At 41.2% G+C, this 12,446-nt stretch overlaps 1 protein-coding gene across 2 annotated transcripts in view; it reads left to right on the forward strand.

Annotated features, from left to right (window-relative positions):
- NCKAP5 (NCK associated protein 5) overlaps positions 1 to 12,446 on the forward strand; it is a 356,004-nt gene that overhangs the window by 156,940 nt on the left and 186,618 nt on the right. The gene's annotated exons all lie outside the window — the stretch shown is intronic.

Consider the following 12,446-nt stretch of genomic DNA (forward strand, 5'->3'; position numbering starts at 1 on the left):
TTCTGGGTCTGGCTTCTGTTCCTCAGCAGTCTCTGCTCTCTTTTGCCTGCTCACCAGCTTCCCTCCCAGCTCCCACTCCCTGGGCTTTTCTTCTCCTGTTCTGCCTAGGGACAGTTCACAGCACTGAGTCAGTGGCTTTCAGCATAAGCAGTGACTGCAGGGACAGACTGTTCTGCTGGAGAGGGCCATTATGGAGGTGTGGACATTAAAACAGATGAAAACTTGTTGATTTCAGCAATGTAAAAACACCAGTGGGGGGAAAAAACAAGAACACAAAACATGGTGCTCTGGAGAAGCAGAAAAAGAGAGGAGATGGATGAAATACGGGTGCAGATGGGTAGAAGCTGGGATATGGCTAAGGCGGTAAGGGCATGGCCCTGCAGGTTGGTGTCCCTGTTGTGTAAGGCTTGGACAGCAAACTCCTGGGAAAATCATTTGTCCATGCAGGAGGGAACAGATCTACAACCCCCAAATGAAAACCTCCAGCAAAAAGTGATGGTGGCTGGAGATGGAGGAAGAGATGTATAAACAAAACATGCAGAGGGTCAGTGGGGCAATTGCCTCTGGGACAGTGGGAGCTTTTCCTTTCCACTGTGGCATTTGGCCCAACCCTGCTGGCTCCAGCTCTGTGGCTGTTTGCCTCTTAAAGACCTGGCTGTGGTGTTTTGCTGCTTGGCATAGTGGGCATGATTTCCTAGGGTACTCGTTACGCCTTTCCTCTGTAATACTTTTGGCACTTGAGATGCTTGTGTGAATTCACTTAGAATCATTTTCCTTGTACAAAGAGAAGTGACTGACGGTGTTTTGTTAAGTGTTTTGCAGACAGTGTTCTGAAAAATATCACTATTTTTAAAGGAAACATTCGGAGAATCCCTGTAAGATGTGACCTGTATATTGAGGAAAATGGGAGTTATACAGTATATCTCGAAAATAGTTTTCCACATCTGTCACTTACAATTCTGAAAGATTGGAAGCTCTGGATTTCAAAGTGAAGCTGCAGTTCCTATAGATGGGTACAGAAACACTCTGTAATGAGCTGCAGCTTTTCATGATGTTTCATGTGGTTGTACTGAGGGGAGATACCTGCTGAACGTGACCTTGTGTATCGTGAGAGTTTCTCTCTTCCTGCATCTGAGATGTGGAAAAATGCATGCATAGGCTAACCAGAATTATTAAGTAGCTGTACAGCCGTGCTATTAGGCCTTTGGTTGATGGCAGGGTGAGAACTTTGTGAGAGGTCAGTGTAAGGCACTGATGGAGAGCCATAGGCACACAAGTCCTTCATCACGGGCCATGTGTTCTCACTGGCTGTGCATAAAGGGGTAAATATGGATGCTGTGTGCAGGATAAAATCCCAGTGTGTCTCTTCCATGTGAAATTAGGTAATAGGTTTCACTTTGAACTGTGGAAATGGTTTTTATGGGATGTCCAGCAATGAACATGTACTGGTTTTATAGTAAGAAATAATATGCAATCTAAATCCATATGGTTTTCTTCTGCTTCACTTAAAATTTTTCTTCACTTGTCTTTTGGACAACCTCCTAATGACAGAAAACTAATTAAGACAGTATCTTGTAAAGAAAAATATGTCAACATAGAAGCAATCTGAGTCTATCAAAGTATGATAGCTTCTGCAGCATGATTAAACAGGAGAAGCTATTCTGTTCTGATTTGGGACTTTAAGAAAGGAAAGCGAATGCATGCATCCCCTAGATATCGATCCACTGAGTTTGGAAAAGCTCTGAACACCCAGATATAATAAGAACATTAATAACATATTCTGTATTTAAGGACCTTCTCTATTTTTAATGCTCTTGTAAAATACTGTAAAGAGCCCCTGATAAAAGCTGCTGATCAGCCCTGGGTATCAAGAATATTGCTTCAGCTGGCTTTCTCCCAGAGCACTGCCAGCTATTGGTGGTGCTGGATGTCAGAGCAGATGCTCATTGCAGCCTCATGCTGATCTTCTGAGTGCAAGGTAAATGCATGCTTTCGGTATAAGCAGCAAATATCCAAAATGTCCACGTGTGTGTTTTCTGCCAGCTGTTTTGATCTCATATAAAGTAAAGGCATGAGCATGTAAGGGTGTGGAATTTATCTGTCAAGTTGATCACTGGTTTCATAAGTGGCTGTTTGTCTTTATTACATGAGTGCTTTAAGTGTAGTACTAGTTTTACAATCCCTAATACCAAATTAACTTGAATTCAAGATTAGGCTCACTTAGTTAATTAGCAAATGCCCTTTACTGGATTTATCTGTCAGTACGGTTTTTGCCCAGGGGATTAAATTCTGAACTAATCAATACCTTGATTTCAGGCTTTTTCCTGATTCAGTAAATGAGGTAATACTTGTGGTGGTGTTATGTGACCACTGTATGTGCTTCTGATTTTGCTTCCTACCCAAGGTGAAGTATTTGGCTAGAAGTGGTGGCTGCAATAAGTCATTTCAGACCACAATTTATTACTCGGCCTCATAGATAAAATACTGGAATCTTTCTGCTCTGAAAAAATGCTGAGGAGCTCTATTCAAACATCCACATTACTATTCAAAATTACTTTCCAAGTGTTATTTTGAGTTGAAACTGGAGAGATACAGATTGGTCTGAGCATTTGGTTGACATTTGAACATCTGAAAACATTCCCATGTTACTACTTCAGAGAGTAATTTAAGTCATTATTAGTTTACATTGAATATTTGTTTGGAAATGCCTGAATGCTAACACATCATAACCATGATTCACCCTTATCTTTTATGTTATTTATTTTGTTTGCTGAAATTCAACTTCCATAGAAGCTGATGCTGTTTGAGCTTTGGGAAGCTGGCCTCGTTCACAGAGCAGATATTGCTGATCTCCTTGGGGAAAACTGTTAAGGCTTCCCTGAGGAGGTTTAATTTCTCTGGGATTTGGGGAGGTGTTTGCTTCCCTGGTTCAGGTTTTAAACAAAAAAATGTGTTGTTTTTTTTTCCCCAGATGTTTAATGGTAGATGACATAGGAGGACATGTTCTCTTAATTTTCATTCACCTCATAAGTAATCAGAGAAGCTTAAAATTGCGGTTCTACCCCACCTTTGTTGGCCTGTCCCAGCTGAAAGGATAGACAGTACCTGAGCACACCAGGGGAAGTTTTTAATTAGCACTGGGAGATCAGATTTTGAAGGTTTGGTATTGAAGCAAGTCCTGCTCACCCAGAGCTGGGAGAAGCAATATGGGTAGCACAGGTGGGTCCTGTGCCAGGCACTGCTCAGTCCTTGCGTCATCCCCAGACAATCCCAGGCTGTGATTTGACTGTGTGTGACTTTAAACGGCTCTGTAAATACACACAAAAGGACTTTCATTGCTCTGCTAGTGCTTCTGACGTGCTCTGGTTTTCATTTTCACTGCTGCTAAGTATTACATTGGCAAAACTGTCACTGAGAACTTGGTTTCTCTATCTTTGCTTGAACATGTTTGAAAGCATTTTGCATATATTACCATATGCTGCATCCATTATTTAAAGTGACAACTGTAATTTCTGTATTAAAATTAGCCTGAGTGTGTGCCAGCCCCTGTTTGATCCAATGCAAATACTGCCCTTTGAGGAGCTGTGCAGCGTCTGGGCGAGGGTCCCTGTAGATCCATGTCCTTTTAAAAGCCAGTCTTTTCTTCTCCTCTTTTAGGTCTGTTGAGACAGTGAAGCTTGAGTCTGAGGTTTCAGTTAATCATCTAATTTGTCAAAACACATAATCAGCCAGAGGCCACTGGCTTTGACTTTATCTCATCTTCTTTTATGGACAGAATGATAGAAGAAACAATTATATCATTAGGATGTAACTGATTTTATTGCTGTAAGGCTGCAGAAATACGAACTCACGAGTTGGGTTATGAGTTTGGTTACTTTAGAGTGATTTTCAGTGTGTTCTTTATTTATTTTCCCTCTTCCTGCCATGCCAAGATGTGGTTGAGACCACGTTATTTTGTTTAAAGCAAACCGGAGCACATTGCAAACCTGGGGGAGGACTATGGCAAGTCCAGCAGTTTATCATTTCTCCAAGGAAATCCATCCTGGTACCGTTGGTTGTTTTTAAGAACAGAAGGAACTCATTGTTGCTACGTTCCCTCCTTTCCTTTCTCTCAAAGAGCCAGTAGGTACAGTGGAGTTTACTGACAGGTACAGACAACATTGGATTACCTTCTCTCGCTCAGTCTTTGAAGTCAATAAACAGGATCACATTCCTGAAATCAAAAAACTAAGTGGCAGTCATTGCCTATCAGCACATCCAGAGTATTTTTATGTAGGTATTTTGCTCTTACAAAAGAATTGTTTCATTTATTGTGTCTGTCACATGCCACAGCCCCAGCAGAAGGTCCCTGCAGGCTGTGCATTGATGCTCAGTGTTTGCCAGGGGCGAGGAGCTGCTGGCATGGGGGCAACTGCTGCACATCAGGACCTGTTACTCTCAAAGTACAAATCGGCTGCTTTACGTCTCACTACAAGCCTGTATTTATCAGAGAATTAGCATTTTCCTGTCCTTTTAGGAGCCTTTTACATCTTTCTATTGGTTCTTTCTACAAAGCGCTTTTTAAAAAAACATGGTCACCAATTTTGTGTGCATTCATGCAGTTTTAACTGCCCTCAAATTGCTGCTGCTTGTTGGGCCCTTGCAGACTTCAGTGTGGGGTTTCCATGCACTGTTATCACAGAATGGAAATGTGGAAGTACAAATATAGGAACTATGTGATCCACGTGTGTGTGTGTGCATAGAAGGCATCAATATGTACCTGTGTGACTGAGTGTTATCTGTGAGTCCTAATAATGCAATTCTAGAGTTCTTGGGAGTGCTGAAGGAAATAACAAGAAACAATGAAGCTGGTTTAAGCAGTAAGGAAATGGATTTATTTATTTATTTGAACAATTTTGATCATCTGTTGCATTTTTTCTTTTGAGTGGAGGGTGATTGTAGATTTACTAGAAAGATGCTTGAAAGCACTGAACAACTGGTCAAGGGCAAAGGCAAGAGAGGGAAGTTCAGTGAGTGAAACAGAATGAAACTGCTTTAATTTTGTTTCTTGTCCACTAGAAAAAATAGATGATTTTTCCAAGGTATACCAGTACTCAATTAGAACAGGACGTGGGTGACAGCTGGAAGATTACTAGGCGTGCAAGAAATGAAGCTCAGACAGAGAAAAGAGGTGATATTTGTAAGTGCAGCCTGATAAGAAAAACAAAGGTCCTGATGTTGTAGGCTTTATGGATGGTTTAAAAGCACATCACTCTGTATGGCACCCCCACCCTCCAGAAAGAAAAAGTGATCTCAAAGAATACCAGGAATGTGTTGTGATGGGAACAAGGGAGTGGAAAACAGCAATAAGAGGTCAAGCAGTAACGAATATATCCTCCTTGGTTTGTAAGGGCAAAACTGAGACACTTAGTAGAGTACTAGGAGAAAAATGTTTCTTACAGCCAGCCAGAGAAATGCCAGCAGAAGGAAAGCAGTTACTGAGAAAGCAGTGGGATCTGAGTCTGGCTGAGGGTAGGACTTGTTGTCAGTGTCAGCATGTTTCACCTTTTGCCCTTATGCTCCTTTTATCATCAGTTGTGCATTTGGTTTGGTTGTTGGTTTTTTTGTGTTTTTTTTTTTTGTTTGTTTGTTTGTTTGTTTTTTCTTTCTTTCTTTGTTTTTTTTCCTGAAGAAACGTATTCACTTCTTCTATCTTATTTCCATAGAAATGCAGGAGAGAGCTCAGTGGTGGGTTGCTAGGATCTCTGGTTTGCAGACCCAGTTCTCTACAGCCTTCATCGTTCTTTGTCATATTCAATGGCGTTAAGGTTCAAAAGCTGGTAGTTTACTAACAGCATGTGGAAGGAGTGTTTTGAGTGACTGTTAATTGTGGAGTTTAAGAACAGTAGGATTTGCACTAAGCAAATACACGACTCTGGTGAAAGGTTGACTTGGAAGGAACAGATGCTAGAAGTGATGGCAGCAGGCTGCAGTTTGTTGCTGTTAGTTTATGTCTGAGTAGTATCAGCTATGAAGAAATGTTTCCATGATTTTCAGCCTTGTTTGAAACACGAGTTCTGACTTCATCCTATGAGAGAGCCATCATGTGAATTTCAGTTAGCACCCTTGCAGAGAGCCTCGGGGGATAGGATGAGGGAGAGAGAATTGTTCCATGCTTTGATGCATGGGTTGGGAAAGCTATAGTCTTGTTGAGCATGATGCGTTTTATGTTAATAAACAAAGATCATTAACTGAAGACTGAAGCGCTGCCAATCCTGAATCTTTAATGAGCAATAAATTCTCATTGAAAATCCTTTAGGGAAATGCATATCCTTTCAAAAGAATTTCCACAGCACATCACGTCCTGTGACAGATCTCTGGAGGAAAAATATATATGAGCACCCAGTGGTTGAGGGATTTGTTAGCTCAGCTTGCAAGTCTGTGGCAAAAAGAAAAGATCTTTTGCTTGTTTGTTCTTTTTTCAAGGTCTTCTTTTGGGCAGTCTTATTAAAACAACAGATTTCTCTTTCACCGGAAATCAGTTGAATCTGTCTGGGTCACGATCCATGGAGTTCTTCATGTCAGGAGACATCTTCTGACTTCCATACATTTAATTAATTAAACATTTAACACAAAATACATAGAAATTCATGTGCTCTAAGGATCTAGCAGTTCAAACCATACCCAGTCCCCCAGCCAGAACCACATGAGCTGAGCATCCACCTTATCAAGAGATCAGCTTCCTTCAACTTACCATCAGCCATACACTAAGTAAGAAGTTACGTGCTCATGGGGTGAAAGACACGACCAGGAGCTGCTGAGCTGAGGAGCAGCAGCTGCAGGTTCCCCAGTGGTGGACATAAGTAATGTGCAAGGTGGGAAAGGAAGAACTGTAGAATTTACTTTCCACACTGACTGGTACTGGTGGAGGTTGTAAGAATGATGCAGCAACTTCGAGGATGCTGTCAAAAAGGTGATATTGTTTGGGGTTTCTTAGTTATATCAAAGTGATAACTGCGGTCCTTGTACAATTGAGTTGTTTAGGCCTTTTGTTAAATTGATGCCTTCATTTACATAACAATTTAAATGATGATCTGGAAAGAAGAGCAAGCAGTCCTTCTTCTAATAACATGTGGAGATCTATATGCAGCTGCTTCCTATATAGGTTGTAAAGTTTCTGTTACTAAATCAATATTCCAAACTGCTTTCTGTTAGTCCTTTTCCTCTCTTTTTCCATATCTGCCTGAACACTGTGCTTTTCCATGATATTCTTTGAGAGCCTGGCAGCTTGCCTAATCATACAGATTCCCTCTGTATGCTTCTTGGATCCCAATTTATGGGCAGAAATTACAGAGCATTAAATACAAGTATTGCTGTTAATGTAATTTTAAAATTTATAAATCAATCACGTCAAGAAATCCAGAAGTTGTGTCCACACCATTGAATTTTGTCAAATTGCTCTTGCTATGTATTATGTGATAAGAATTACAGAAAAGAGATGATGGGTTTTATAGTTATCTTATTACTTTTAATAAGAAGAAAAATGTAGGGCTGACTCTGTGCTGATTTATTTGCAGTAGCATAGGGGATATATTAAAACAGGGGGTAGGGCTGGGCAGAAGTTGGCCCTGCTAAAATGCAAACTGCTTTTCAATGAATGCAGGAGTTGCATCGTGCTTGCTGCATCTTACTTACAGCGTGACCTACTCTATGTTAGAAATGTTTCTGGGTTCAGTGTTGCAGTGCCATATATTTAATGCTTTCTGACACTGGGATGTTGGAGCTTCGTACTCAGCGTTGCATTAAAAAATGGGTGTAGCTGCTTTGCCTGCTTACCTGCAGTTGCAGCTTACCAGTTTATGGTTGAGTGGTTGCAAAGCAGATCTTTAACCATCTCCTGCTGATGTTCCGAGACCTCAGAAGTCATTGGTGAACACATGCACCCTGCATCTCTTGCTTTGGCACTGGGTTTGTGGCTCGGCCTTGTGGAACCCCCTGACCTGCATCAGAGGTTGCTGTTTGGTCTGCTCTTTCAGTGCTTCTGGGACTAACTAGATGGGCTTCTTTGAACTTCTGGTTCACATTTCATATACTCTAAAATGTACTGGAAATTGGTGAGAGAGCCCCAGGGGATGGCTGCTCTATATTTTAGACTACAGCTGTAAATCTTGTACATATTTTTTTCCCCTACTATCCACCTATCATTCCCAAGAAGATACACTTTGTTTAAGCTGCGACTTGTTCGGCTTGTCTGGGTTTGGAAGTATTGCATCCTGTAGAAGAGAGGTTTAATGTAAGTGGTATTTTCTGTGTGCTTATCTCTTATTCAGAAGTAAATTAGCAATAAATGGGAGCCAGTGCCTTGCTGATGGCTCAGCCAATCTATTCTGCTTCTGCCTGGCAGCATTACTGCTTCTCTTGTACTAACCACTGCCTGCAATTACTGCAAAAATAATTAAATAAAATGTGTACTTGGCTCAGCCTTAAATTCTCAATTAATATATTTCTTTGCAAGATGACTTCTTATTGCCAGATCCAGCTACACTATTGCCATTCTAAACCAACAGTTTCAAACAGAACACAGCACTGACACTTATAGAGCACCAAGAACATCCTGCACACACCATCTCCAGCAGCATGACTTCTGCAGCCTACTGCAGGGAACCTTCTTGAGCAGCGGAGTTGACTTGATGAGCCCCAGTGGTTCCTTCCAAGCCCTACAATTCTGTGATTCCATTTGTAGCACTGTGGCTCCTGGCTGCTCCTGCCTCACGTCCTGTCTGCTGCAGGGCTCGAGGCCGTGGGCACAATGATGAGGGACACTTGGCACATTCCATGACTTCTCACTTTGCTGCTTACTCTTTTTTTTTCTCCTCTTTTTTTCTTTTTCTTTTTTCTTTCTTTCCCCCCCAATTTGAATGAGGTATTCATTCAGGCTTTCTGCGTCTCAGAGGTTTAGCATTGAGGAGTGAGCTCCAAAGTGGTCAGCAGAAGACACAGAAGTGCCCTGGGATGTATTGTGGCCTCTCTGATTTGACAAAAGCACTGAAAATAGAACAAATCCTCACAGTGTATTTTCAAACTTGACTTTCCAGAGTCCATCCTTGCAAACAAGGAGAGGCATAAGATGAAAGGGCAAGTCAGGATTCATTTTTCTCTGTGGAACTGATCATTTCTAAGGGAAATCCCTGCAGAATGAGGCTTTCACAACAAAGAATGAAATGTGAAGAAAATGCTTTCCTGTTCATGAAACAAACTGCAGAGTAGGGAAACAATTGTATTTCCTACTTGGGAACTGTCGTATATTTTGTCCTCATTCACTCACTGTTCAGGAGAGCAGTAATTTACAATATATAGGAAAATGTAAAAATCTTCCTGTGTTGGTGCTGGAAATTCAGGGTACCGATATGTGCTGTCATGGGGTCTGCTTATGTGCGATTAAGACAGGAAGGGACAATGTCAGGGCCTGGTATAACCATTATCTTCTTATGGGATCGTGGTGATGTAGATTCAGTGAAGCATTAAGTTATAGGTGATGTTTCCGAGAAGTTTTGCATTCTTTCAGAGTTTTGAATGTGTTCTTTTTTTCATCAGTAGCACCAAGAGCTGCTGAAATGGAGGTTTCAAAGCACAAATGAAAATCTTATTCTAAAATTTAGGAAACTGAACTTCAATGATATATCAACATAAAGAGCTAAAAGGGTAAAAGGGATCTTCATGCATCCACGTTGTCATTTATCGTGTTTGATCTGAGGATATCAGTTACCAGTGAGAAACTGGACCAGCATTTGTTCAGACTGATGTGGTAGGTGGGGTTTGTGATTGCATCTTCCTGTTCTTCCCAGGCCTGTGAGGTGTCTGAGTTACACAGTTCTGAAGTGGAAACCTGAGCAGTGCAGGGTAACTGTCGCTGGTGCGTCATACAGCTTTTGTCTGCTGTGTGAATGAGTCTGGCTGATGGGAGCAAAGGTAAAAGGAGAAATTTCAGTTAGGGGAGTCTAGAATATGGATGATTGCTTGGGACATTCATGCTTTTCTTGGACTCATTGGGCTTTACTCTGTTGTTTTTTAAGGACAAGCTACAGAAAAATCCACTGGTGATGCTGAGACTTGAAGCACATCTTTCTTACATCCACACACTGAACACTTGTGTGCTTGCTTCCATCTGGAAGGGATATAATTGCATCCTTGTTTGGTTCCTTTAATTATCTCTTTGCAAAGGCCTCGGCTGGGAATTTTGCCACTTATAATGCATATATTCAATCTTAAGAGCATAAGCTGTGCTTTCAAGGAACATTTTTGTAAACCTTTTATCATTTGTTAGCTGCTTTCGAAAACAAACACGGGAACTTCTCAATGAACGTTTTAATTTTTAAAATCCTCAGAAGGATTTTGTTTTCTAGTAGGTTGGCTGTAGTTGCTAATTAACTTTGTTAATTAATCATGCTATAGGGATGAAGCGTGCTTGATTAAAAATAAATAAAGCTGTACGGCAACAAAGCAATGCTCCTGATTTTTCCTGTTTAGAAGCAAAGATTAAAAAAACAAGATTAACATTGAAGCTGCGTGTCAAATGCTCTTTGCATTGGAAGCATCTGAAAGGCTAAAGCAGCTGAAAGCTTATTATTTCTACAGCACTGTCACGGTGAAAGCACTTATCCAATCATAGCAGTGTGGAAAAGCAGGGTGAGAAGAGCTGCTAAGGGTTCTGTCTTCACAGTCACTTGGTGATGCTTGGATGCAGAAGCCCTTCTCTCTTGTCATGATCCTATGTGAAAGTTTCCATTGCCAAAACTTGGTGTTAAGAGCTTTTGGCTCGTAGCAGGGCTTTGCCAAAATTTCTCACCCGTTACACAGCACGTATTTACACAGCGGTGGTGGGAAGCACCTTGCTCTGGCCAGACGCATCCCAAGTGGATCTTGATGGAACTGCCTAAGGGCTTGCTGTGCCCAGAGGCACTCAGCACCCTGCTTGCACCATCTGCTCAGAGCTGGCATGGGTGCTCTGTTCCTTTGCCTGCAGGCAGGGAGGAAGCATGCTGGGATCTGTCTCAAGTGGGAGCACAGAGCTTGCTTGCCTCAACATTCTCACTATTTTTAGATGCTCTTGCAACAGATGGCTCTTCCACATCCCCTGTTGCAGGTTTTTTCTTCTAGATCACAATCTGGTTTTGGTTTTTGGACTCTTTACTAGTAAAAATTAATTCTATTCCTATTAGCAGGGATGTTGTAGACTCTATATGGGAATGACTACCTTTGCCCTCCTCCGCTGGGAAAACTGTGAAGGAGCCTTTCTGACTCTTACCCCATAAGTGTGGGAGAAATCTCATCTCTTTGTTGATGGAGTTTAAATGGAAATTAGCTTTATAAAAGTTACAGCATTCCAGAAACATATAAATAAGTCTCTATTGGAGGTAAAGTGGAAAGGGAAAAGTAGGAGTCGTCATCGTGCAGGAGGAAAATAGATCTATGCAGGTTGCTTGCAGGAGGAACATGGAAGAGTAGTTTGTGATTGGTTTGGTTGTTGTTTTGTTTCTTGTTTGTTTGTTTTTTTCCCTGCATCTCCTCTCATAAAATATCTTTAGGCATTTGTTTTGCAATTAAAACTTCAACCCCCTCCTCAAAGGGCATACTGGCTTATTTCCACTAAAACATATTAGGGCACTGAAGCGGTGCAAAATTGCAAGGAGCTGTTAGCAGCAGATGAACGAAATCTTTAAATAGAATGAGCCAGTTTTGTAGTTTGTGACGCTGTGTATCATGTAAGAGAAGGGGGTGCACTAGGGGTGCTTTAGAAGCTGTTTCTATGGTATTTGCTGTAAGGCTCTTGATGCCGTACTAACACCGCCCCATTTCTCACATGAGCATCTAGATGTCGTTCTGGAGTAACACAGCTGGAACTTTCACAGGGTAGTGGTTGTGTCATTTGTAGCTTTTGCCAATATTTAGTTTTTTCAGCAGTGCGTAAATGTGCAAAGCACACTATTATCAGTGCCTGGGGTCAATCTGAAATATTCTTCCTGAAAAACTGCTTGAAAAAGTGTCCTTGTTTTTCTCAAATCCAGTTCTAATTTTGGGAGGTCTGTGAGGCATTGTCTCTGTGTGTGCTTCCAAATTCCACCTTTGCCTTCCTCTCAATGGCAGATTTCTGCTCCACTTTGCACGTATTTGGTACTTGCTACATTTTCCCAGTCCATGCACTGGAACTTTCCTTTTCCATATAGAGTGAGACTCTACTTACATTCCTCTCTTAAAACTTATCTGAAGAAAGAGTGTTGTGATTGCCAAATTCTTAATTAAGCCAGTTAATTGCTGTACAAATCAAGCCAAACATTTAGATGACGGCCTTATAGGTTAATAAAAAAACTGATTGTGAAATATGTGGCATGTTTAGTATTTTTAATTTCATTTTTATGCATACATTTACTGATAAAACAGACTTCGTAGCTGTGTTAATGTCACACAGA

This window comes from Excalfactoria chinensis, chromosome 7, assembly GCF_039878825.1.
Source record: "Excalfactoria chinensis isolate bCotChi1 chromosome 7, bCotChi1.hap2, whole genome shotgun sequence".
Lineage (NCBI taxonomy): Eukaryota > Metazoa > Chordata > Aves > Galliformes > Phasianidae > Excalfactoria > Excalfactoria chinensis.